Below are 27,029 nucleotides of genomic sequence, written 5' to 3'. Positions count from 1 at the left end.
CAGTATTCTGTAAGTTTCAATCAGATGTCCCCTTCAAAACTCCACTGATTACAATCCCAGACTCCTCAACCACTTCTCATATGATAAGCCCTTCACCTCCAAAATCATACTTATAAACCACCTCTAGACGGCCGCCAAGGATAGCACTTCATTCCTTCAATAAGAGTCTGAAAGCTGCTCATAATATTCTCAGTGCCTACTGAACCTGAGCCGTAGACAGCCTCAGGAATACATCACTTCTTGTATTCTACCCCTCTCAAAATGAATGCTAACATTGCGTTAGCCTTCCAAACTGCCAAATGAACCAGCATCTTAACCTTAAGCGAATCCTGAACTAGGACTCTTGTTCAGATATCTGAAGTCTTTTGCCATTTAGAAAATAGTCTATGCAGATATTCTTCCTACCAAAATGCATAACCTCACATTTCCCACTTTGTATTTCTTTAAATGACTTTTTCATATTTTCTTAATCCCAACCCATTTCAGTCTTCTTTTTGCCCTTCTATTTATTTTTGTATGATTGTCATTGAATTAAATATTCCAATTTACACTTTTTGGTTTCAACTCCTTCAATAAAAGTCCTCCAAAGTGAGAAATCATAGAAAACATATTTTTATTGCTTCTCAAACTTAAAAAAACAAACTGCACCACAGTTAAATGGCTTTAAATCAATGCTTAGACAGGTAAACCACTGATCTCCCTAATTATGAATAACTTATGCTACCCACTCAGTAATAACTCACAGCTGAACTGGTCATTGAAACATAGTGCTCTGTCCATGATGTTTTTGCCCAGATTTATCTTTTCCTCTGCTGTAGTTGTTTCGGCTGGTTGGAGGAAACAGAAGAATCAGGCTTCTTGTCACACATTAAGTTCCCAAAGTAAGTTGCTGCTTCAAAATGTCTATTCTTTTCTATTGTTCACCATCATAATTGAATTAAAGATTAAAGTTAGCTCCAGTTAGTATTCACAAATTTGAAAGAATATCTGCTCTGGGCTCGGAATCAATCAAAAATACAGTATGAAGTGGCAATGAAATATAAGAGCTGGGTGGTTCCAGCTTAGATCTCTGGCTTGTGCTGAGTTCCGAGAGTTTGAGGTGAACTGCACTTGCAGGGATCCTTTCTAATCTCTCTGTTCATAGCCAGAGAATCACGGAAACAAATGAAATTTGTACAGCACCCAAAACAATAAAACACCTCAAGATGCTTTGCAGTAGCATTACAAAACAAAGTTCGACACCAAGCCACATGAGAGCTTTTGCCCGAAACGTCGATTTTACTGCTCCTTGGATGCTGCCTGAACTGCTGTGCTCTTCCAGCAGCACTAATCCAGAATCTGGTTTCCAGCATCTGCAATCATTGTTTTTACCACATGAGATATTAAGTCAGATGATTGAAAGCTTGGTTGAAGGCAAAACATTTTAGCAAGTATCTTGAAGGTGACAGATGCAAGGGGAAAGTTCCAGGGCTTGCTAAGCTTTTCTCTTCATTCCTGTAAGTTAACCGCACTCATCCAAAAACATCAGCTTCCACAAGTATACTGGCAACATCCAATTCAACCTCATCACCACTCTTAATGATCAGACTTTTTCATGCAGAGGGTGGTACATGTTTGAAATGAGGAAGAGGTGGAGGCTGGTACAATTGCAACATTGAAAAGGCATTTGGATGGATATATGAATAGGAAGGCTTTGGAGGGATATGGATTGGGTGCTTGCAGGTGGAACTGGATTGGGTTAGAATATCTGGTCGGCATGGACAAGTTGGCCAAAAGGTCTGTTTCTGTGCTGTACATCTCTTTGACTATGACTCTGACTGCTTCAGCAGACTAACACGGAGGGTGTGATCAAAGTTGAAATTCTAAGCACATAACTGTGCCATTACCAAAATCAGCTACATAACACTGCATGACTTTGCTCTTCCTCAGATCATCTATTACTGAAATTCTCTTCCGTGCACTTTATCTCTTGATTTGAACATTACACACTATACTAGCCAGTCTCTTATGTTCTGGCTTGTGTAAAATGAAGGTCATTCAATTTTCCATGGGCTGTTTCCCAACTCTCAAAGTTCAGCTTGCACCTCATGTGCTTGTGGACCTTCTTTAGGTACTGACTAAATAGAGGTAATAACTTGTTAAAATTTAAATAGTTTTGCCCTTCCCCATCTCTTTTAGTCTCGACCAGCACCACAACCCACTGAACTAACTGCACATTGGTCCCATTAGCAGCTCTGATTTTAATCAAAATTGGTAGCAATGCCTTCCACTTCCCAAACCCATCTCCCTCTCTCAAGTGCCCTCCTTTAAGGCATTCCTTACAACTTACTTTGGTCTAATATCAAGGCTCAGTTAAAATTATTTAACCACTCAATGCAGGCACTGATCACAAGGTCAATTATTTATCCTCTTGATCAACCAGATAGTGTCCTGTTATTTGCCTACCAAAACCAAACTTTGAGCAGAAACATACCAAAAACATTTTGGGGAGAGATTTTTAATTCTTTCCTGTTTTTGTTGTGGACTCCATAGCCTTCCTTCTCTTCTTCCGTTGGATCTTGGCCGCTGAGACTTATAAGTTGCCCCTTCATTACTTGAATTCTGAACTTGTCATGTTCCTGGGTAAATTATCGCTCTTTAACATCATATTGTATGGTGCTTTATACACCCCTCAGCTGGGTGGCACAGTGGCTCAGTGGTTAGCACTGCTGTCTCTCAGCACCAGGGACCTGGGTTTAATTCCAGCCTTGGGTGACTGTCTGTGTGGAGTTTGCACGTTCTCCCTATGTCTGTGTGGAGTTTGCACGTTCTCCCTATGTCTGTGTGGAGTTTGCACGTTCTCCCCGTGTCTGTGTGGAGTTTGCACGTTCTCCCCATGTCTGTGTGGAGTTTGCACGTTCTCCCCGTGTCTGTGTGGAGTTTGCACGTTCTCCCCGTGTCTGTGTGGAGTTTGCACATTCTCCCTATGTCTGTGTGGAGTTTGCACATTCTCCCTATGTCTGTGTGGAGTTTGCACATTCTCCCTATGTCTGTGTGGAGTTTGCACATTCTCCCTATGTCTGTGTGGAGTTTGCACATTCTCCCTATGTCTGTGTGGAGTTTGCACATTCTCCCTATGTCTGCGTGGGTTTGCTCCGGTTTCCTCTCAGTCCAATGATGTGCAGGTTAGGTGAATTGGCCAGGCTGAAATTGCCCAGAGTGTTTCGGGGTGCGTTAATTAGGAGTAAACGTAGCGGAATGGGTTTGGGTGCGATACGCTTTGGAGGGTCGGTTGTGGACTTGTTGGGCCGAGGCGCCTGTTTCCACACTGTAGGGAATCTATGATCAATAGCCTTTTTTAACCCTTACACACTTGCACAACAGATCAAATGTGGGGAAAAATAAAAGTGATACTTACTTCCGGTCTATGAAAAACAGACAACTTGGAAATGCAAGACCAGCGAAAACATCCAGGTCCTGTGAAGGGGATAAACATTTGGCCCAAGTATTTAACACTATAATACATAAATAAATACCACGGCCATGGAATGATCAGAAGCTGGGTAAACAAAATAATTGCCTCAACTAAACTTACAACTCAAATTACATGAGCGCAGGCCCAGAAATCACAAGTAAAGGCCAAATAAAGGACCAGGTCCCTGTAAAGGCAGAGCCAAGTTCCGAAGAAAGCAGCCACGTAAAAGGCCTGGAAGGAAGGAGCTGGTAACTTCAGACCATGTCCTTCTCTTGGGTCAGACAGCATTTGTGCTGGTCAAAGACTGGAACTAGGTGGTTTCATTTACATTCTGTTTGCTGTAAAGTTGATGACAAAAATGAGACACTAATAGATGTTATTGGAAATGCTCAAGTAACTGATAAAAGCTGCCAGTGGATTCTCAAACCTCTGCTACAATAGTAATGTGTGAGAAATCAGAAAACACACAATTTGAAGTAATTGCATTTATATGGTGCTTTTCCTACACAAGCATCCAGAGCTTCAGATATGCAAATTTACAAACATTGTGCTGTGTAATGGAAGAGGGATGGTGAGATGTGATCAAACTCTTGTTTATATACAAGAGGGATTTAAGAAGAATCTTTTAAAAAAAGGGGAAAAAAAAGATGAAAAGTTGTTGAATATTTTGATCCTGGACAGCCAAATGGCAGATTGAAGGTTTTACAGAAAGTTGGGATGGGGAAAATGAGAGATGACAGCAAAGGCTATAAAAGAGATTCTAAAGAAGATTTCCTGAGTTCAGTGGTTGTGATTGAGTAGAGAAAAATCTACTAAGCTTTCTGTTGCTATGATGCACTAAAAAAAAGGATAAAATGGTGAAGCATATTATAAATCGAAATAAAGTGACCAAATTTGTGATTGTACCTTGCTGGTCTTTGCAGCTTTTCTTTCAAATGTAAAACATTGGGGTAGACTTCCTGTAAATATTGCACAGTGAGAAATTTTGTTTTTCAATTGGCATTCAAATATGCTGCATAATCTCTGCACGTACAAGGTTGATTGTAAGAAAATCCTGTCAAGCTGCCAGATTGCTAGAAAATTAAGACAATCATATCAAATGAGAATGCTTCATAGCTTCATGTAGTTGCATTTGAAATTTAATGAATGCTTAATGCAACATAATAATTGAGCCCAGAAATAGCTGTTGTTCAACCAGAATATGCTTCTAAAGTCACCAGAAGCTTGAAACTCCGTTAATTACTAGCAGGTGAAGAAGCCCAAACAAAAACGCATAACATGCTAGTGAGGAGACTGAAAAACCAAAGATTTTAGTCTGCAAGTAGCTAAAATCTAAGATGATTTCCTGAAACCACTTGATCCTTCACACATGCTGGGCAAACCAATGTGACACAGGTAATACCTTCTGCAACATGAATTAGGATGCTCTGGCTGTAAAAAACAAAAGGAGCAACTTGGGGGATATAAAATCAAGATAATGTCATCCGCATCAATGTGGGACATGGGAAGTTAGGACTATATACATTGAGTCAGAAACGTTTGTTGCACAGCAACATGCAAGATGACTCAACTAAATTTAAAAGACAACCAAATGTCAAAAGGTCCATTCCCCAAAACAAATTTCTGACCAGGCTTTAGTCTAAGGCAGAAACGTTGAGATGGTCTTTGAGCATTTATCACACATACTCAGTGTCAACTTACAGGGATGATCGTTGGATAATCCAGTCAGTCAACTCCCAAAGCAAAAAGAAAATTCAAATCCTATCTTCGACTTCTGCAACCCAGGTTCATATCCAGTCTAGACATGATGCAATAAATATTTCCTTCTGGCTGGTGAAAAGCAGCTCGAATTGTGCCAAATTAATCCCTACTGAGAACAAGTAACAAGCACATGGCTATACATAATTCAACAACTATGAAGGAAGACTTAGACAAGATAAAAATGTGCCTGATATTCCATGTAACCCATCACTAACACTCCTGTTTCATCATTTGTGCAAATAAAGGATCACTTTGCTTTTGTACTTCCATCAAATGCAAGGTCAACACTCAGTTCAAGAAACTGGGATAAAGGTATACAAGCAGACTCCTTAAATAGATTGACCTCTCTCAGAAGTAAAATTTGCCTCCTTACACGAAAGGATTCAATATCTTCAGAACCACCAAATAACTCTTTGTACTTCACAACTTTAGAGAATTCACAGGTGGTCACAAGTGGTCTACATCAGAAATTAGGGCACCTTGCCAGTCAAGTCTGCTTTGCAAGCTACCAAAGATCCTGGTTGACCTGTTTGTGGCCTCAACTCCAATTTCTTGTCTGCATCCATAACCCTTTGGGCAATTTTTAAAAAACAAAAATCACAGAACGTGGGTAGCATTTATCATCAATTCCCACTTTGCCTTGAAGAGGTGGTGATTGTGTGCCTGAGGTACCTCTTGAACCTCTACAAGATGTAGTGGGTTGGTATACCTCAGACAAACAGGAGGCTGTAAGAACTCAACAGGCCAGGCAGCAATCGGGAGGTGCACATATCAATGTTTCATGTATACCTTCTTCAGGACTGACGGTGGATGCTGCAGATGGGAAGGAGGAGGAAGGAGGAAGGAAGAAAAAACAGCAGAACAGTGAGGTACTGATAAGTGGACAAAATGTGGTGAACTGCTTGTTTAACCACAGTAAATGGTAATCAGAATGATGTTGGTTGTTGGAGATCCAGCAATTGTAGTGTTACTCAATGTCAAAGTGTGATGGTTTCGATGCTCTCTTGTTGGAAGCAATCATTGTCTGGCACTTGAGGGGCAAGTAACATGTGCACCACACTTCCGCCCAATCCGAAAGTTGTCCAGGTCTTGCTGCAGTTGGACAGGGACTACTTCAGTATCTAAGGAGCTGCAAATCTTGCAATCATCAGCAAACATCCCTATTTCAGATAGAAAGAAGCTCATTGATAAAGCAGCTGAAGAAGATGGTTGGATCTAGGACACTAGCCTGAATAAATCCTGGGATGTCCTAGAAGTTAACTCATAGACCACAAAAATCATCTTTCCTTGTGCTAGTTTTGACTCCAGCCGGTAGTGTTTTACTCTTGGATCCCAATGACTTCTGTTCGGCTAGGGCTCTCTTATGCTATAGTAAGTCAAGTACTGGCTTGTAACATCACCACAGATCAGAATCCCCAATATATTCTTTTAAAAAGATGGCCGAAATGTTCATCAAATGTCTGTTTTCACTTCAATTTAAGTGGCTGTATGGAAAGAGACCATTAAATGTCATACCTATGGATGTGAAGGAAACTTCAAACACCAGTCCTTCAAATAGAGTCTGTGCACATGTTTGTTACTTATAACATGGGAGCCAAAACACACTGATCTTTCATCTTTCATGGTGGAGGGACCTCTCTGCATAAGGCACTCCATGGATTTTATCCCAAATTGCACACTTTTTCAATTTTTGCTTTTGAAGATTACATAAGGTTACATAAGATTACCCTCTACTGGAATATGCTGGTGGGACTGAACACTTGTGTACATCATCCTGAGTTTGAACATGTAACATGCTATGAATGTCACAGTCGGTCAGTCAAAAGAACCATCACCTAATCATTCATAATGAAAGTAAAGGGACACTTAATCAGAGCTCGATGCCCCCTTGTGATTATACAGACTAAAGTGAACAGGCAACTAAAAGGATACTTACTCAAAACTGAATGCAGGAAATTAATCATGGTCAAAAGGAATCAGAACAACAGAATCTCTCCCAATCTTCTAAACTAGGGATCATGAAAGTAACTGTTCAACTACTACGGTCAACACTGCTACAATGTTCAGCTATCAACACTTTGCAAACATTTTGATGACATTTTCTTAACTAAAAAAGCTTTATCCCTGTGAACTTAGCTCATTTCTAATTATGTTGCATTCTAATTCTTCTCACTGTTAGTAAGTAATAAACTCACTCTTCTGTTAACTGAAGAATGCCTGGTTAAACTGGCTCTTTTGCAACTACAACTTCATTTGGATCTGGGACAAAGGCATTCATTTCCTAACTAATCTCATTGCAATCAGCCAATGGAGTGTGAAGAATGAACAGAAGCCAATTCATTCCTCTGCACCCAAGAGTTGACGATTTAGGGACCTTGCTTGGAACCAGAAGAAAAAAAAAATTGCCCAGGGTGTGGGTACAGCACTTGATGTTACCCTGAGTGTTCAGATCTTCTGTACATGCTTAGATCAAAAGGTGTAATGGAAGTCAGGAGCTGAATGGTCATGGGAAAACCCAAACTGAGCGTAGGCTGTCATTCAGCATGTATCACTTGCTAGCACTGTTGACAGTCAGTCAAGAGTCAACTCATGGAACAGTAATTGGCTGGATTGGATTTGTTCTGCTATTTGTGAGCAGGACTTACCTGGAAAATTTCCAATATTGACCGGTGCCATGCTGGTGCTGGAACAGCTTGGCTAGGGGTATGACTAATTCTAGACCAGAAGCCTTCAACACGGTTGCTGGAATATTGCCCATAAATCTCTACATTTAGTGCATTTAGGGACTACTTGATATCACAATGGAGGAAACGCAGGCATCTGTAATGCTGAGGATCTTGGGAGAGGCTAAAATGTATCTTTTGCCCTGTAGCTCTGCCTGAAACCATTTCAAATTTCCAGATTGATTTTTGCACTGACATATCTCTGCACCCTGTTGGTTGTTTTCTTGTCAACTTTCTTTTCTCTTATAGTCTTATGGAATGGAACAGGAGTAGGCCTTTCGGTCTCATGAACCTGCTTTGCCATTCAAGGGAATCACGGCTGATCTGACATTGTTCATGTGCACTTCCCTGAAATTTTCCTCATTACCCTTAAATGGCCCGACTGGTCAAGAATCTATCTTGGTCTTAAATATATACAAGGACTCCGTCCCTGCAGGGCTCTGTGGCAAGGAGTTCCAAAACTCTCAACCCTCAGAAGAAATTCCTTCCTTTTTCAATCCTGAATTGGAACCCGTTTATTCTGTGACTATTCTTTCTGGGCCTAGACCATGAGGGGAATCCTCCCAACATTTATCCTTTCAAGCCTCTTAAGAATCCTATATGTTGTTTCAGAGAGATGACCCCTCATTCTTCTAAACTCCAGTGGATAGAGTCCCAACCTGTTTAATCTTTGATTATAAAACATCACCTCCATACTGGCAATCACCCAAGTGAACTTTCTCCAAACTAGCTTCAACTGAACTTAAATAAGGGGGCCAAAACTGCTCACAGTACTTCAGATGTGGCCTTAGCACCACCTTGTACAGTTGCCATAAGACTATCATTCTCTTAGACTCCGACTCCTTTGAAATAAGGGCCAACATTCCATTACCATTTCAGATTACCTGCTAGACCTGTGTGCCTACCTCTCTGTCTTACCTGCACAAGTACCTTCAGGTCCCTTTGTGTTGCAGCTTCCCTGCATTTAAACATTTTTTTGTTCTTTCATCCAAAAATGAACAACTTCGCATTTTCCCACACTGTACTCCATTTGCTAACATTTTGCTCACTTACTTAACCGATCATTATCTTGCTATAAACTATTACTATCCCCCTCACAACCAGTCTTTCCACCTATTTTTGTATCATCTGCAAATCTAGCTGCAGTAGATTCACTTCCTTCCTCTAAGTCATTGATATATAGTTACCAGTTGCGGTCCCAGCATTGATCCCCATAGGGCCAAGTAGTTACAAATCGCCAATGTGAAATTTTACCTCACTTGTCATTTCCTCATTAGTTAATTCTCTACCCAGAGCAATATACTACCTCCAAATACCATGAATCTTATGTTATGATGAAGAGAGAGAGAGAGAGAGAGAGAGAGAGAGAGAGAGAGAGAGAGAGAGAGAGAGAGAGAGAGAGAGAGAGAGAGAGAGAGAGAGAGAGTCTTGTTCAGGGGCCAAACTATTCAGCTACATGATAATTTAACCATCTTGTTGTTGACAGACAAAAGAACCTTGGTCGTGGATAACAGACCCTCAGGCCACAAACCAAATCAGCTTCACTTATAAATAATCCCTTCACTCCAGTTAGTCTGAACATTGCTGGAACCCACAGCCACACTAACAGGATTCATAGTTGATATCATATTCCTTACTTTCAAAGCATGGAGCCTGCAAAGAATAAAGAGCAAATTACTGCAGATGCTGGAATCTGAAACCAAAAGAGAAAATGCTGGAAAATCTCAGCATGTCTGGCAGCATCTGTAAGGAGAGAAAAGAGCTGATGCTTCGAGTCTAACTGACCCTTTGTCAAAGCTTTGACAAAGGGTCAGCGAGACTCAAAACGTCAGCTCTTTTCTCTCCTTACAGATGCTGCCAGACCTGCTGAGATTTTCCAGCATTTTCTCTTTTGGTTAGCCATGCTTGCAAATGCCTGCTTTTAAAGCAATATTCTCTCGTTTCACTCCAGTCTTAGAAAGCACAAAAAAGGCAACACCTTTACAAGATTCCACCAAATTTGGAATTTCTCTAATCCTTTCTTTTTTTTTAATTATTGCAGCTGACCAGCATCTGCAGAATTTATTTTTATAAGACAGAAGGTTGATGAGTTTAGCACCAGATGTGCTGGGAAGCCAGGGTGATTAGAGAAATGGCAGAGGGCAAAAGGTTCTGGAGAGGGGATATCAAGGCTGACTAAACAGAAGGATATGGCAAGAGTTCAGGACCAACTGAATAATAATACCTAGATTGAGACATGAAGGAGAAAAGAGCAAATAAGATGAAAAAGCCAGGGGAAATTTCTAAAAAAAAAATTACTGAAACGTGCACAGAATTCGAATGAGAAAAATGAATTGATGGCACAAATAGAGGGTAATGTGGATCATCTTATAGCCATTACAGATCAACGGTTACAAGAAGATCAATGCTACAAACTAAATATTCATGAGTATGTGACTTTTCAAATAGACAGGCAGGAAAGAAAAAAAAAGTGGTGAGGCAGTGTTTTATTAGTATAAAATGGAATGAGCACGGAAGCAAACAAAAAAGATCTTGGATTGTAAGTAGTAGAATCCGTATGACGGTTGGGGTTCGTGTTGGGACATATCCAATAGGAGAAAACGGGAAGTAAGTGTGCACTTGTTAGGCCAAATGACCTGTTTCCATAGGCCCCCTAACAATAGCTAAACTGTAAACATAAGAGATAATGAGGGCATGTGTAAAACTGACAGTACATTACTTGAGGATGACATTACTCTTTATGTAGACTGGGAAAATCCAAGTAGCCATGATTAAGAGTTCAAGAAGTGTATTTCAAACCATTTCCTAGAACAATATGTTGTAAATCCAACCAGGTATTTTGGATCTGGTAATGGGTAATGAGACGAGTTTAATAAATTGACCTCAGACTGAAATATTTCCAAGGAAATAATGAGCATAACACAACATAATGGAATTTAACATCCAGTTTGAGTGTGAAAAACTGAGTTGGAAAAAACTCTTAAAAATTTAAATCAGAGTAATTACAATGGATTGGAGGTAGAGACGGCTGGAATGGACCGGGAAGGAGCTTAGCAGCAAAGACAATTGAGAAACAAATGGCAGACATTTAAGAAAATAGTCCATCGCTCGTAGCAAAGATATACTCTACAGAGGAAGAATAATTCTAGGAAGAGTGTAAGTCAACCATGGTTAGCTTAGAAAGGTAAAGAAGTGACAGAAAAATATAGAATGTGGCAAAAAAATTACTGGTCAGCCAGAGGGTTTAGAAAATTTTAAAAATCAACAAAAGATGACCAAAAAAGGTAAAAAAAAAACTGAGGATAAACTGGCAAGTAATATCAAAACAAATAATAAGAGCTTCTTTAAGAAGCTTTCAGGGCAACACGGTGACCATTGGTTAGCATTGCAGCCTCACAGCGCTAGGGACTCTGGTTCAATTCCAGCCTCTGACAACTGTCTATGTGGAGTTTGCACATTCTCCCAGTGTCTGCATGGGTGTGCTCCGGTATCCTCCCACAATCCAAAAAGATGTGTAGGTCAGGTGGATTGGCCATGCTAAATTATCCCAATAGTATTAGGTGCATTAGTCAGAGGGAAAGAAGTCTGGGTGGGTTATTCTTCAGATGGTCGGTGTGCACTTGTTAGGCCAAATGGCCTGTTTCCACACTGTACAGAATCTCATCTAATCAATAAAAAGAAATAGAAGGTGACGAGAATGGCAGAGGAGTTGAATAAATACACTGCAGTAGTCTCATGGCAGAAGAGACCAACAGCTTTCAAACAAATTTCTAAATAATCAAGGCAGCAGAGGTTGGGATGGAGAGGGCAGGAAGAAATAAAATACAAATCATTGTCACTAGGAAATATAATGGGAGTAAAGACCAATAATTCTCCTGGCCCTTATGGGTTGTATCCTAGGATATCAAAAACTACACAGCTACAGAGTTAGTAGATATATTACATTGATAGCAGTCTTACAATAACCCTAAGATTCCGTAGGATTGGGAAACTGGCAATATAAATATGTCTGTTTAAGAAAGGCAATGAGACAAATGGCATTGTCCATTTAGCTTAACATCTCTTATTGGGAAAATGGTACAGTCCATTATACAAGGATTCAACAGCAGAGCATTTATATCAATGTGAGCAAGCAGGGTCAGCATGGCTACACAAAGGGGAAATCGTGCCTGCCAAATTTATTCGAATTGTTTAAGTGAAGCAACAAGCAGCACAGATAAAAGAGAACCAAGCAATGTAATAACATTTGGATTTTTCAAGGGGTGTTCAATAATGTTATGTGCAATAGTTGTAGTATATTAGCTATATAATCTTTTATCCATACTAATAGGAGACAGATAATTGGGATGGGGTGACATTTTCAGATGGCAATCTGTAACTAGTGGAGTGCCAAAGGGATAAGTGCTGGGATCACAGTCATTTTCTTCTTACAACACATGACAAACTTGGATGAGGGAAGTGAATGCACCATTACCATATTTACAGATAACTAAGCAAGTAGTGGGATGACACAAGGAGTCCACAGAGACGTTACAGACTTTGGCAGGAAGAGGAGCCAAATATAACATAAATTGAGAAAGATTGTAGAAATCTTCAGCAGAGGGAATTAGGGGCTCCTTGTGTATTTATCACAAAAAGCTGGAAAACAAAAAAAAAATCAGTAGGTAATTGGAAAGACAATTGGAACACCATTTATTTTGAATCAAAAGCCAGTGTGTAAAAATAGAGAATTTTTGCTCCAACTATACATAGCACTGCGTGCATCTCAGCTAGAATACAGTACACATTTTTTGGACCCCTTATCTAGGGGAGCATACTGGTATTGGAGAGGGGGTGGGGGGGTGGGTGAGAAAGTTTATTACATTGAAACATGCAAAGTTTCTGAGGAGCAAGGGGCTCAGATGGAGCTACCTTAGAATAGAGAACTTTCAAAAAGATCACATGGCAGTTTGACTGGGATAAGACTAACACATTTTTGAACTCAGAACTTGACCTGAGAATCAACAGCCCATTGATCTTTGCACTTAGTTTGCAACTCCTCTCAGCAATTGAGAGGCAAAGACAGAAAGAGACACAAATGAAATCCCATCGAGAATGATTTTCACCACTCATTGTTACTGAAGAGGATTTTCTTGGAATCTAACCCACTGCCTGATTTAAGGGCAATTCAGCGAATGACAACTGTAGCAGGGAGTCACATAAAAAACAGTTAGTGTGTGCAGAACATCTTTGGAGTCAGAACATCATTTGGGGAAACCATAAAATTATCCTTTTACTGAGAGTTCTTTTTATGAATGTAGCTTTTAAATTAGCTGAACTACTTTCAACATTAGCATATTACACAAAGTTTTCATTTTTTGCTTCCCCTCAGACTAAACAATATCAATTTTTAAAAGTGGTTTCACAATAATGTTTACATCTTTGTTTGAGTGAATTTGTTTTTGGTAATAAACCAGTTAATTGAAGTTGGCTAACAAAACCTGACTGCCTTGTTTTGAATACTGAATGTAACAGTCTGAAGACCTATATAAATTGGCCCTATCACCAACCTGGTTAAGAATTAAAATTTGTTGTTATAACAGATGGACTAGAAAAAGAACCAGTGCAACCTTCAATATTGATCATAACAGCACACACACTTTATAAGCTTCCTTTCACTCTTATGTCTATCAAGTTAAATCAATAATGGGTATCAAAATAAGACAGATGCCTGACAAGAAATCAAAACATGGAGTGAAAAGCTGGACAGTTTTGCATGTGTACGCTGGGACGACTATTGTACAAAAGTATGTAGCACCACACCAGCCACTAATTCTTGAAGGAATTTAATCCATTGGTCTCTCATAACATGTTAAACATAGGTTAAATAACATACTGAGTATTTCTCATGTCTACCATTCTGAGATAATGACACACATTTATCCTACAAAGATAAGCAAGACATGTTCAAGTATGATCTGAAGCAAAACAGATCATCAGGTGTATCACTCTAAGCAGATCTCTCAAGATAGTTCAAGTTGGTATTTCAGGCTATTCACAAAAACAGTGCTGGCTTACTTTGCATCCTTGTTGAATTTTAACATGGAATCTTACAACGACACATTTCTACTTTCAATTCTCAGTCATTCAACAGCAAAAAGGACAGAGGACACTGTTTTATGTTGTTGCATTTAAGCTATTACACAACTTGTACTTCTGGCTAAAGACGTGCCCAGATGTTATAGAATTGCTCAAGAGGAAAGAATAGAAGAAATAAAAAAACTAACTATTTGCAATGAGCGCCCAAACCACGTAGGATCAAAACGTTTGGCTGCCCACTGCATCCAACTGTGACAGGCTTCAGGTATTGAAATTAATTAGATTAGATTAGTCTCCCTACAGTTTGGAAACAGGCCCTTCGGCCCAACAAGTCCACATCGACCCTCCGAAGAGCAACCCACCCAATCCCACCTCCCTCTGACCAATGCACCTAACACTGGGCAATTTAGAATGGCCAATTCACCTGATTTGCACATCTTTAAATTGTGGGAGGAAACTGGAGCACCCGGAGGAAACCCACGCAGACACAGGCAGAATGTGCAAGCTCCACACAAATAGTCTGCCCAAGGCTGGAATCGAACCTGGGACCCTGGTGCTGTGAGGCAGCAGTGCTAACCACTGAGCCATCATGCCACCCGATGACCAGAATTAGCTTGCTCAATCTCCAGATGATTTTCAGAAAGTCTTGCCCAGAGGTCCACTGAAGAAATCTTAACTTGGTGGTGTTGTTGGTGGGAGAGTTGGGACTGGGATATACTCAATTACATGAGTGTGAGAAAATGTGTGCAAATCAGCACTTGGGAAAAGCAAGTGAATGGTTTGTTGAACAATGCAAGAGAATTTTGCTATTACATAAAAAATGCTAGAAAAAATGTTTTGAAACTTGAAAAGGTTCAGAAAATACTTACAAGGATGTTGCCAGGGTTGGAGGATTTGAGCTACAGGGAGAGGCTGAATAGGCTGGGACTGTTTTCCCTGGAGCGGAGGCTGAGGGGTGACCTTCTAGAGGTTTACACAATTATGAGGGGCATGGATAGGGTAAATAGACAAAGTCTCTTCCCTGGGGTGGGGGAGTCCTGAACTATAGAGCATAGGTTTAGGGTGAGAGGGGAAAGATATATTAAAAAAAGAGACCCAAGGGGGCAACGTTTTCACGCAGAGGGTGGTATGTGTATGGAATAAGCTGCCAGGGGAAGTGGTGGAGGCTAGTACAATTGCAACATTTAAAAGGCATCTGGATGGGTATATGAATAGAAAGGGTTTAGAGGGATATGGGCCGGGTGCTGGCAGGTGGAACAAGATTGGGTTGGGCAAATATTGTTCGGCATGGACGGGTTAGACCGAAGGTCTGTTTCCATGCTGTACATCTCTATGACTCTACAACTGGTCAGACCTCCAACTTGAGTAGTTTCCTTGTCTGCACCATTCAGGACAACAACACTGGAGAAAAATAAAAGTTGCTTTTTGTTTTTGATCCCACATTTCTGCTGGTTGATCATCCAGCCAGCCCAATGAAGTTAGTGTTGAGCTTTTTCCATTGTTGGTCTGTACAGACTTGCCCCTGACAACCACAAAGGAGGTCTTGGATTTTTAAACAAGCTTGGTTTCGAACACATTTTGTCAATGTTTAAAATTTGTCTAATACAAGCCAAGATTCCAGGACAACTGTGAATGATATGGACAAAGCAATTTCCACAGTTAGGGCAGTTTGCTACCATATTTTTAAAAAACGGTAAGTGTGGTATTTTTACTGTCTGGATTAGAAATGATCACACTCTCACAGGAATCATGACTACCAGTTTAAATTAAAGGTCAGAGACAAAAAACCTGCAGATTTTGGAATCCGAAGTATGATAGGCAGGCGGCTAGAAGAACACAGCAAGCCAGGCAGCATCAGGAAGTGGAGAAGCTGACGTTTCAGGTGTAACCCTTCTTCAGAACTGAGGGTGAGTGTAGGGCCTCCTCCATTTCCACAAAGAACCAAACCTCAAAATGGAGGATCAACACCTCCTCTTCAGCCTGGGCAGCATACAGCCCAGGAGAACTCTCCAAATTCAAATAACCTCCCCCCGACTCCCTTCCCAGTCCCTACCCCTCCCTACCACCAACTGGATTTATTCCACTCATTGACTAATCAGGTTGTACGCACTGCCTGTCTTCACTTCTCCTCACTTCATCACCCTGCCCACACCACCCCCCCCCCCCCCAACTCCCTTATCTGCAGCTCCCCCTACACCCACCCTCAAGGGTTATACCCGAAATGTCAACTTCTCCAACTCCTGATGCTGCCTGGCTTGCTATGTCCTTCCAGCCCCCAGCCTGCAGTTTAGTCATGGCATACATGGTGCCAGTGGACAGGTTGCACTCTGGCTGTAATGAACAGTGGAACCATTAGGATTTGTGACCAACTCCTCAGTGTGAAGTTGAAAGATGAGAACGCAATGCAAAGTTCAGCTACTATCAAAATTTGATGAATATCAAAATACTATGTTAACATGCATATTCTAGGCAAAATAAACACTCTTCACAGGTAGAAGAGGGTAAACATATCAACTGAAGCACAAGAGTACAAGGTCACAGTGCACAGTACACGTAAGCCAGAAATAATAAGAATCCATAAAGGATATCGTTCTCAACGTAATTGAAAATACCAAGATATTACCAAAGAGTGTGAGGCAAACAACAGTATGATCACAGAAGTAGAAGTGAATGACTTAATCGGTCACATGCAATTACAATTTGGGAGGGGAGTGGAGGGTGGATACAGGAATGAAATATTCCCAAAAAAGGGGGAAGAATCCAACCACCTCTCCATTTTTGTGCATAAAGGGATTCAATGAAAATCTGCATGGGTTTTCAAATAACTGGTACACAAAACACCAAACTGACAAAACTTTTAATTGGAATATGTGTTGGTCAGTCAATAAGCTGAAATCTCAATAATTATGCAAGTAAATACATAATTTTTCTATGTTCAAGTATGCAATGTAATGCTAGAATCAAGTTAAGGGTTTTCAATTCATTCTTGGCAAGACTGGCACATACCCAATTTTCACAAAAAATTGCATTCAAATAACTAACGGGAAAATTTCAAGACAAAAATTCACTTTTTTGATCAAAACTGCTCCTTTAATCCTACCTTGTACACTATTTGCTTTAGCCAATGCCCAATTTATACTGTTTAGAATCAAACTCTATAGTCCAATGTTATTTCATTAGAATTTTCTATCAGAGCTTTGTAAATCAAAGTAAGGGTAAAATTGCTTAAATTCCTTCAAACATACCTGGTTTTTAAGAAATTCAAGAGTGCATGCTGATAGAGATTCTTGAATCTGTTGTGTACCAATTATCCTCTGGAAGTAACGTATTTGATTCAGGAAGGAACCAATTGAACATTTGTCCAGTATCCTTGCAGTAGGATTTAACAACATACTAATATTTGAATGGTACCTCGTCTAAAAAAAACTCTCCAATTGCTGAACAGGTTTGGCTACAATGCCACCTGCTGGTACAAAATACATGGGAGTATTATTAGCCTTAATCTCTGTTAATGGATTCCATTTATGTAATTACATCCCTGTATTTACAAACCAATGTTATATTTATGGATGATAGTTTCTATAAATATACTGGAATGTATGTTGAATTGCATATCATGTCTGACTCAGGAACCCAAATCTTTAGAGTACAAAAGCAAAAGAAGTTATGACAAAGCTTTAATGAACTCAGCTATTACAAGGGGGCATAGCTTTAAATTAAGGGGGGGTAGATATAGGACTGATGTTAGGGGTAGGTTCTTCACTCAGCGAGTCGTAAGTTCATGGAATGCCCTGCCAGTAGCAGTAGTGGACTCTCCCTCTTTATGGGTATTTAAGCGGGCATTGGATAGGTATATGGAGGATAGTGGGTTAGTGTAGGTTAGGTGGGCTTTGATCGGCGCAACATCGAGGGCTGAAGGGCCTGTACAGCGCTGTATTCTTCTATGTTCTATGTTCTAACACTTGCCAGCCTCAACCGGAGCAGTGCATCCAATTGTGGACATGACAATTTAGTAATTCTGTGAAGACATCAGACTAGATGCGCAAGAATAACAAATTATTTCCAGGACACCGAACTTCAGTTCCAATGAACAGATGAGAGAGAATACAAAAGATCAAAGGATTTTTAAAACGGGTTCAAAACCATGAAGTAAATAAAGAAAAAAAAACAAATTTCCTTTAGAAGAAAGACAGAGTCAGGAGATTTAAAATGAGTTGGGAAAAGGCAATGGTGACAAAATAATTTTAAAACACAGCAATCAATTAAGATTTAGAACACACTGCACAAGATGGTATGTGGTGTAATTCAAATCAAGGTATTTTTGATAATTGTCTGAAGGAATAAACCTTGCAGGGCTATGGTATAAAGGTAGAACAAGACTAGATAAACTGTTCCTGGATATAACGAGCATAGACACAACAGGCCAATTAGCCTCTTGTGCTGTAACTATGAGCTCCTACCCTTACTGAATATGGTCCAAAACTTCCAGGCTTGTAAATTCCAAACCAGCAGTCACTTAGTCCATATTTTCAGATTTGGCCAGTCTTCGACTTAACTCTTCAACCTTGGGAGGGCTTGCAACAAGCCCTATGCTGAAAATCGACTGGTATTTTAAGAAAAGCATGATAACTAGGATGGCAGGTGGTGTGTGTGTGTGCGTGTAATTATCATGTATTTTACTTCACTGGAATAAGTTACACAGGTTAGGTACAAGAAACGAGAATATGAACTTTACAGAAATATTGTCCAGCACACACAAGTGTAAAATGGTGTTAATAACAAATGACATAGTTGTGATGTTTTCTTTGAACACACTTAGTACTGTCATGTGCAGTAATGCACTAAGTTAAGGTAGAAATTAAACTACTCAAGAGTGGCTTGTTTCATGTGGCCACACACAGACACATTCTAGTTATGAACCAAACATTTTTCCTTCCTAAAGTGAGTCATGGGAGGGAAGAGAGAAGCAAGATTCGACTTTCACTGGAAATTGAAAGGGCTGTTGCGATGCACCTCATGATGGAAGTACAGTGCAATTTCCGATGAATCTAATACTACCCTATTTGTAATACGCTGCTTGTACATATCTTGATGGGTAAGATATGAAAACCAGGCACAATATAACCTGGTTTGCTAAAATTTCACAGAACCTTTTCAGACTTGCATGTTTTCTTTGAGAAAGGGAGTCAGTCTAGATAAATATACTACAACTAACCGGCTTCCGTTAGAAAATAAATTGTTGGCAATGTTACGATGTGGAGAATTCTGAAATCTAGCTCAGGATCAAAAAGTGTGCAAAAAACACAAGAAAAAAACAGGCCTTGCCACATGGTTGGAGAGGTTAAAAACGTGACATCACTAAGTCACATGCTCAATGAACAAAATTTTAAAAATATTCAAAAATGCATATTTATGACCCAAATAAAATTGCGCTTCACATAAAATGCATGTAATTTTAGTTAACATTAATATGCCATAACATCAAAAAAGGTTACTAGTGCAAGTCATTTTCTGCCTTTACTTTAAAAATTCTCAGTCACGTAGACAACTGAGATCATACAAGTTATGTTGCATAATGAATTTCTCTTTGCCAAAAGTCAATACTTGATTTCTTCACATGCAAATATTGCTCAGTTGGCCTAACATTGCAGGAAATGCTACAACTAGTCTCAGTAGAGAGGCCGGGGCATTAACACTCAAAATTTCTCTCCAGGAATTCCGGCTAGAAAAAAAAAGCACTTGCAATCTCATCAACAAACAGCTAGCATGAAACTCGGTTACAATGATGCCGAAACCTGCCATCATCCACGAGGACAGGTGAAGAATGGCTACTCTAACAAGATAGGAGGAGACTGACACCCATGGGTCTGTATTGAAGCAGTGCAAGAAAAGCAGGGACCACTGTGTGAAGAAAGTACATTTCTGTGGAACTCGACCATAATGGGTCAAAAAGCATCAGAACAAGTCATGAACAGTTTAGGCAAAAGATCATTGATAAAAAAGGAGGGGAGGAGAAAGGAGATGCATTGACCTGGCTAAAAACTTCCTCTGACTGCATCTGGCAGCCTTGCACCAGCCTCAGCAGGGCAAACCACACCATTCTATCTTGGTCCTAAAAAACAAAAGTCATTCCTTCAGTCACCAGATTAAAATCTAGCAACTTGATAACATTTTTGTGGGAGCATTAACACCACAACAACAAAGTAATTCAATGCAATAGCACATTTTCTCAGGGAAACAAAAGGGATGAGTGATAAATATAGCCACACCCAGAATTTGTTTTTTAAAAAAAACCCACCCAAAATGACACAGAACGTGATTATTCTGCATAAAAAGTTGAAATGTTAATTTCATTTCAAGTACCAGTCAGTACAAAATCCCAAATGCACATTGAATTTTTGGAGTGTCTAGAGAAGACTAAACTTATAACTGTTTTGGATATGTAATTTTTAGAGCCTAGTGACCATGTGATGACATTTATTACAATTTTATTTCACAATTCAAACCAAGATATAATTTAGTAAAGCAATGTGGAAAAAGAGAAAGATGCAACTGATTCTTAAATTAATAGTGGTCAAAATGTGCTGATTTAATTTCATGCACTTATGTTGCAACAATATTGAATGCTATTGTTTAAATTTTGTGAACAAGTTCACTATTACGGTCATGAGAAAAGTACAAAATAGACCTATTCAGTTCTAATAGCTAATGTACTGGTGAATCATTCTGTAAGTGTATACTCAGTAATGATGACAGCAAACTCCCTTAACAGATCTATCAAGAAACACAGTCAGAAAACCTCCGAAACAAAGGGACTTTGATAAAATGGTCCAGATATTAACCTCCATACATTACTATTTGTGGTTAAGGCAGAGCTTTCAACTCACTTTATCCCAAGTCATAAACAAAGTAGCCTGCAGGAGTTTCCAAGTTCTGTCAGAGATTTACATCTACAAATCTCAACTCCAGACCAGGCGCCAGCTGATAAACAAACAATCTAAATCAAGGGCCACACGATCTCCATATCCTAAATTTTATGGACTTGGAGAGGTAATTTACAGCCCAGCTTCATTTTCCACTAAGTCCTAAGTTGAGTAAAGCTGTCATTAACTCATGTTAGAAGCCTCTAAAGTAATCCTAGCATTTGATGTGTATAATACCAGACATCTCCTTAAATCAAGGACAGATTGATACGATTGTGCATGTCTACTTGCTATCATATTAAAAAAGGCAATCATGAGAAAGTACTGATTTTGGCACTGAAGTAAATGGATGCCATTTGAACTTCCTTAACTGAATTTAAAAGCAATTTAACATACAAAACAGACATGCTAAGAATACAAATTCAGAAGTTAAATGCTCTGCCAAAATAAAAGTATCCAGCTCAACATAGAGTCAACTTGAAGTTTTTTTTAAATTATCCTTTTACAACCCATTACTATCCTTGTTGATGAGTCTGTAACTAACTGCTATACTCATTAGATTAGAGCTGTCCCAACTCTACAGGGATACATTGTGCCAAAACAACAAAAGTATCCATTTCCACTGCATTACATAAAAGACATGCAGCTAATTAGTAACTGCCAAAATTTGTAATATGCAAGTGAGGGGCAGATTGGATAATAAGGCCCTGCCAGAAGTTCAAAAAATGGAAGCCAACACAAGAGATGTATATGAACATACAAAGTAGGAGGAGAAGGCCATTCTGTCCAGAGTCTACTCCTATCATTCAATAAAATTATGGTCGACTCAACTATGGTCCCAACTCTTCCTTCCTTACCCAGATGGATACACTGAGTACTTTGTTGAGAATCTATCGATCTATCCATCCATCCCTGCCTTTGCTTAAAAGAAAAAGCATATGCACACATTCTAAAAAAGGTTCAGTGAGTAATGTTTCAACTAATTTGCTATTTTTCCTCATTTACATTATTTAATACCCTGCATACAATATCCTTAACAAGAATTCAAAACAAAGGTGTGAATATGTAATAAATTAGTTAGTTCGCATGAGTGAAGATATATTTAGATTCTTATCCACAGTGAGATTTGAAGATCAGAAGAATTCAATGTACAAAGCACATCTATAAAATCACATGCAAGAAAAATGTTAACTGCATAAAAACCTGTAAAGAATTACATCAAAAGTTACTACTGGACAGCAAGGAGTAACTAATTCCAGTTGTGCTATTAAAATTATGTTCCAGGACTAAGAAACACTTGCCATATTATGCCTTTTTGGTTTAAAAGAGACACTTGGAAATTTTCTTTTCAATAACAACTTTTCACTTAAAGTCACAGTATCTGTGAAATCAGTAATTCAGAGATACAAATACCTGTACTGCACCCTCAACTGTAAAGCTCAGTATGAGTCAAGTTCATCGCTTAAAATCTCTCTTAGGTCCAAGGTGACACAGCAAAAATGTGCATATGATGAGATACTGAATCATAAAACCCACAAAGTACAATTGTTGATCTGTACTTAATTAGTTGATCATAGAGTCAGGACTATATTCAAGTGCTACTACTGGTCACTGAGTCTGTAGACCAAATAATAATAACAAAAGGCTCAGTATTTTAAAACTCCCTTGTTTTCATTTGCAGAAAAATGGTAAAGCTGAATCAAATGGCCTTGGCAATGGAATATTGGTGCTGTTCATTCCAGTCTCTCATGTGCAAGGTCCAAGACAAAAAGCAGAAATGCAGAGCACTGCCATTGTAGGGTGCAGTGGGCATGGCAGAATCAAGTAAAGGAAAGCATATGCGCACTTTTTACAACAGCTGCCATATTCAGAGAATTTTTTTTTAAAAGATCTCAAACCTTTGAAATTAATGAGCGTGGGCGCATGGCAGTTGGGGCTAGTCAAGACAGAGGCAAGGGAAGGCAGTCAAGTTAGGTCTAGTGTGAGGGGGATTAGGCGTAGTCAGACTGACGAGGCTGGTCATGACTGTTAAATAATAGGAAGTGGTGTTGGCTGTTTGTGGTGAGTGATTGAGGTGGCAGGGGTGGTCAGTTGTATTTCCAAGTTGTGCTACACTGGCTAAATCAGTGGTACACCATGTTACCACAGTGAGAGTTCATAGTTGGAGTAAATTTCTCAGGTAATTTCTGCATTTGAGTCATGACTTCCACAGGCTCCTGATACTTCCCAACATTTATTCCAGCTCTCATAATCTGCAGACAGAAAATGTGGATCAATGTTAACTCACAATATTCCAAAACACATCCAAGTCCTATTAATAATATAGTCACAATGAGACTAAAAACAAAATGCAATGAGACTAAAAACAATATTATTAAGAAAAAAAGCAAGAACTCTTCTGGAATTGAGCATTCCATTCACTTGGAAAAATATTTTTCATGTTAATAGACTGCAAGGTAGTATTTTACAGTCCAACGTCCTAAACAACGTGCTCCATCTGGAACTATTTTTAAAAAGGGAGAGCCTGGACACAATTAAGTCAGCAGCAAGTATTGCTGAACACAAGTAAAACTACTGCTGTTTTCAGTACCGAATTTCTTCACAACATACTCAGCGACACAGTTTTGAATTCTAAAATTATTCAATGTTCAAAAATAAAATGAACCTAAGCATCTTAACTACAATCAGCAACAAGTACAATCTTTGTGAAGAGTCACAACAGCACAGTAACCAACTTAAGTTTTTCACCTGTACCAAATTAGTGAATCTCAGCTAGAGCAGTGGTCGTGGTGCATGCAGCCTCAAGTGAGGGAAGGAAGAAAGAAATGCCAGATCTTTGATCATCAACTGATGACCCCTGCTGGAAGTTTGTCTATGTCGGCATCAGTACAGAGATTCAGGTCATGGAGGGCCCCACAGTCAAAGTCTACAAACATTCATCATCTACATTGGACTATTCGAGGTACCGGGGTGGCCAAGCATGCAAACCTGGGAACTTGCAAAACAAAAAAAAAAGTGGAAGGAAAAAAAAACATTCCCACTGATTATGCCAAGGTTTCTTTTCATAGTGCAACAGCTAACAATAAATAATTTTTCTATAACAATCCTCATTGAGACAGATAACTTCAAAAAAGTCAATTTACACAGTGATCATCTAAAAAGAATCATAAGATTTTACATTTTAAGACTTGCACTGTAATAATTAAAAGTATACACTGTCCGACACACAATTTAATAAGCAATTTATACGATAAAACAGCAAAACGGGTTTTTATAAGTTAGCTTTAGAAAATCACTCAATTGCCCTTAAGTAGACACATTATTCTCCCAGAGCCAGGCTAAAGTTATCCTTCACTCCCAACACCACCTTCGCTTTCCCTCACTCAGCCAGATAGCTTCGCATCTCAGAACTAACTTGCACTGTGAAGTTCACACTTCTTTCCCTGTAGCCCAGACATGGCAAATCTTCCAGCCGCCTTTAACTGTTTATGTACATGGTCACTTCAGTAACACAAGCTTCCACCCATGTAATGTGTGGTAAACAACAGGTTCAGCACTTTGTTTGCTTAAAGGGTAGATCGGATTGCTTTTATTTCCCTGTTCTCTCCCCTTCAGATTCATACAGACTCATGTAGGTCCATGACAAGAGCATCTGTACTGACCAAGCATTGTCCTCAAATATGAGCAATATACCTGCCGAGCAAGATACATGGCAACCAAACCAAGTACTCTTTCACTGATCAATAATTAATTTATTCACATGACAGGCCATTTTAAACAGTGGACACATTTTAATTTAGAAATCTTCTTGCTGCCCAAAATTAAATGCCAAATGTACAGTTGATTTGTAGTCAGTACAGTATTCCTTAAAAGCAAAACATAGCATTATAATTTGCTTAAAATGTTTCTTCGTGCTGTACATTGGATTCAAATCTTCAGATGAGATCTGTCCCATCTAGCAAGGAATTTTTTTCCATTTATAGTCAAGTAACTATTTTCATTGAGATATTAAAGAAGCATGCTTAACAGTTGCAACAAAGTCAAACACATCTGTTGCAAAATCTAGAGCACCACACACCAATCATCCACCATTCTGGATGCAATACTCACTTTTCAAATGTCAATAACTATGTCTGGTAAAACATTCATATTTTAATTGCCTGTGTAACTCTGCCCTCTTCATTTGTGAATGGATGATACCAGTCCATCCTTTATTGACATGGTATGGAAATCAACAGAAATGATCCACTACCTTTTTAGAAAGAAAAACTTGGCCATACTGTTGACAAACCGTTTTTTTTGTTATGGGCAAATTTCATAAGCGTAACATCTCGTTCTTCTTATCAATCCAACATATGATCATTATAGAATTCATATATTTTTATAGATTACCCAAATTGTAGGCCATACTTCAACTTTACAAAAAGAGGGGTTGCTGGAAAAACTCAGGTCTGGCAGCATTTGTGGAGAGAAAGCAGAGTTGATGTTTCGGGTCCAGTGGCCCTTCTTCAGTTCTGGTTAACTCTGTTTTGCTCCAGTAATTTGTTTGTTTCCGATTTCCAGCACCCACCGTTCTTTCAGTTTTTTGTTTAAAAATTCAACTATAGTCTAACCAACATTTGGGAGATTGCAGACTGGACATAGAGTCAGAGATGTATAGCATGGAAACCGACCCCTCGGTCCAACCTGTCCATGCCGACCAGATATTCCCAACCCAATCTAGTCTCACCTGCCAGCACCCGGCCCATATCCCTCCAAAACCTTCCTATTCATATACCCATCCAAATGCCTCTTAAATGTTGCAATTGTACCAGCCTCCACCACTTCCTCTGCCAGCTCATTCCATACACGTACCACCCTCTGGGTGAAAAATGGCCCCTTAGGTCTCTTTTATATCTTTCCCTTCTCACCTTAAATCTGTGCCTTCTCGCTCTGGACTCCTGATCCCAGGGAAAAGACTTTGCCTATTTACCTTATTCATGCCCCTCATAATTTTGTAAACATCTAAGGTCATCCCTCAGCCTTCGACGCTAAGGCCAGTATTAAACTACTTTTTAAAAATAAAAATTCAATTAGACAATTTCTTACCCAATATATTCTCAATTTTAAAAGAAAAAAAGGGTTTGTTACCTGTTTAGAAATCTACGAATGAAAAATAACACTGCTTATGTGCATGCGCCTGGTATCCGGAAGTGTCACCTTTATCAATTGGGTCATGATAAATTTTTTTTTTCTTTTTGTACCTTACATGTAGTTCTCCTATAATGCTGTAGTTGCGTTCCAGTGAAACCTTGCTTAATAGAAATAATGGAGCCTCAGGGGTTAGGAGCAGACCAGCAAAAGATATTACTCACAATCGCTCAAAGATCACCTGAAAGTGTCACACAAAAGTACAGCACAACCTGAATGAAGGTTGAAATCACATTTATTGACAAAAGTAAATTTAACAAATACATTTTTAAAAGATGTAAGAATGCTGCTCTCTGTACAGTACCTCTCACAGAAAGCTGCTCTGTCAGCAGCTGACATTAGCCCATGTGCAGAACAGCCCAAAGACTGGAGCTCACATCGCGCCTGCACAGAAAGGCATAGGTACTTCAGCGCATGCGCAGAATGACACAAAGACCAGCATCAACATGACGCATGTGCAGATACCGGAGTATGTGCAGAATGGCAAGAACATTGGCGCATGTGCAGAACAGTGTGGAGATTTCAGCATGCACATTGGTGCATGTGCAGAACAGTGTGGAGATTTCAGCATGCACATTGGCGCATGGGCAGAACAAAGTGTGTAAACCAATCCCAGCAGAAATCATGCTATTGCCACAAGTAAGCAGTCTCTAAAATACCATTCTCTAATTCTTCAGCGATGTTATAGCTAAATCGCACTGCTGAAACGTGCATTCTACCAGAACTACCTGTCCTGAAAGATCTGAGCAATAAAGGCAAGCGTGCTGAATGCCTTCTTAAACATCCTGCCTCTGTGTGACGCCAATTTCAAAGACCTTTGTACTTGAACCACCTTCCCTCTGTAGTACAACGCTCCCCGGGGCCCTACTATTAAATGCACAAGTCATGTCCTTGTTTGTA

General features: G+C 39.5%; 1 protein-coding gene across 2 annotated transcripts in view; it reads right to left on the bottom strand.

Annotated features, from left to right (window-relative positions):
• Nucleotides 1-27,029, bottom strand: part of hibadhb (3-hydroxyisobutyrate dehydrogenase b) — a 126,966-nt gene that overhangs the window by 64,367 nt on the left and 35,570 nt on the right. The gene's annotated exons all lie outside the window — the stretch shown is intronic.

Source organism: Chiloscyllium punctatum, chromosome 8 (genome assembly GCF_047496795.1).
Source record: "Chiloscyllium punctatum isolate Juve2018m chromosome 8, sChiPun1.3, whole genome shotgun sequence".
NCBI classification, from domain to species: domain Eukaryota; kingdom Metazoa; phylum Chordata; class Chondrichthyes; order Orectolobiformes; family Hemiscylliidae; genus Chiloscyllium; species Chiloscyllium punctatum.
The sequence above is the reverse complement of the archived record's forward strand: the minus strand, read 5'-3'. Positions and strand labels throughout refer to the sequence as shown.